This window comes from Engraulis encrasicolus, chromosome 16 (genome assembly GCF_034702125.1).
Source record: "Engraulis encrasicolus isolate BLACKSEA-1 chromosome 16, IST_EnEncr_1.0, whole genome shotgun sequence".
Classification (NCBI taxonomy): domain Eukaryota; kingdom Metazoa; phylum Chordata; class Actinopteri; order Clupeiformes; family Engraulidae; genus Engraulis; species Engraulis encrasicolus.
Window position 1 is genome coordinate 35,202,588 of NC_085872.1, and position 1,675 is coordinate 35,204,262.

At 43.9% G+C, this 1,675-nt stretch overlaps 1 protein-coding gene across 1 annotated transcript in view; it reads left to right on the forward strand.

Moving 5' to 3' along the window:
* Window positions 1-1,404, forward strand: part of dipk2aa (divergent protein kinase domain 2Aa) — a 26,874-nt gene extending 25,470 nt beyond the window's left edge. The window contains exon 4 of the mRNA XM_063219500.1: window positions 1-1,404. This exon is cut by the window's left edge and continues 780 nt beyond it. The gene's annotated coding sequence lies outside the window, so the exon portion shown is untranslated.
* The last annotated feature ends 271 nt before the right edge of the window (window positions 1,405-1,675 follow it).

Sequence of the window (1,675 nt, forward strand, 5' to 3'; positions counted from 1 at the left end):
GCCTGTGTTTCAGATGAGCAGGGGCCGCTCAGCCCTCAACTGCTGACTAACACACAAGCAAACCTGCACATAATGAAACACACTTTTCCTGTCTCTCTCTCTCACATACATTTGCACACAGACAGAAAATCAGAAAAACACACACACACACACACACACACACACACACACACACACACACACACACACACACACACACACATATACACACGCACACGCACACCTCAGCCAAGGTTGCTGCTGCACTCTTTTTTTGTTGGAGGGATGTTAATATTTGAAACACCCTGGGCTTTGTTATGGGGAAGGAAGGTGTGCAGCCTGGGTTTGGCTTGACCTCGGTTTTGCATTCTACCCATTTGACAGTGCAGTGCAGCGCGGTGCCATGTATATGTGATGTTGTTTTTTTACGATTCATGAAGAAGCCTCCACATGTCCTGGTGCTGTAAATGTCAAGGATACCTACCTAATGATGTTTGGCGCACAGCAAGACAGCTCAGAGACTGGAGAGAGTCGCAGGCGTATGCAAGAATGGAAAGACACCCGGTGATTGTACCAAAGAATCAGGCCAACCGATTCATTCATCCCCCATTCACATTTGTGTTATTTTGGCTTTGTTGTCAAGTTGCGAGTCAAGGGGCCTATACTACACAGCTGGTTCAGGAGTAGACCAGGTTAAGTTAAGGGGTAAATCATCTAATAGAAGAGCCTGGAGTCCTCATTTAAGCTGGTTTACTGCTGAACCAACTTTGTAGTATAGGCCCATGCTGCAAAGGGAATCTATTTAATTTCCTGTGTTTTTTCAGCCCTCTATTTCTGTGGTCCCAAATTGGATTTTGTTTTTTGCGCTTTACCTCGTCAAACCATGAACTTGGAGATTGGAGTGTGACTTCGCACTGCTGTTTTGTTAGTTTTGTCCATTGAAGCTCATGTAGACCCTTTTCAATCAATGTATCCCAGAAAGATTTGTTTATGTTGGACTAAACAGAGGAGGAGGGGGTGGGAATCATATTTCTTTTATATATGTTAAGCTGAGCTTAAGTCTTTGTGTTTAGTTTGTCGCTGTTTCTGTTGTGTTATGTGACCCCTAAACCCTGCATATTGCACTCCTGTTTTGTTCCAACCAGTTTGTCTGTACATCTCCCACGGTATGCCCTAAGGGGTTGTATGTGATCTCCTGCTCATTTTTTCTTATATCGTTTTTCTTTTGAGAGTACAGAGGAGTCTGGCTTTACTGTGCCTTTCCTTCAAAAGTGGTGTTTACAACTTGTTGAAATCCTGAAATTATATAAAATATATATATAGCTATATGCCAGTCTACACTGTTGTTTGAGGTCTTCATTTGGTGTGCGTGTGCGTGTGCGTGTGTGTGTGTGTTGGCTGTGTGCAAAGTGAGGAAGTGGTGTGTGTATATGGCTGTTGAGTTTGCATGTCTATGTTATACGTATGTGTATATGAATGTACTTTTTGGCGTTGGTGGGGATGGATTTGGTTGTATGCTTTCATGGTGATGGAATGGCAGCATTTATTTTCACGCTCTCTCGCTCTCTCTCGCTCTCTCTCTCACACACAGTCACACAGTCACACACTCACACACTCACACACTCACACACTCACACACTCACACACACACACTCACACACTCACACACTCACACACTCACACACTCACACACTCA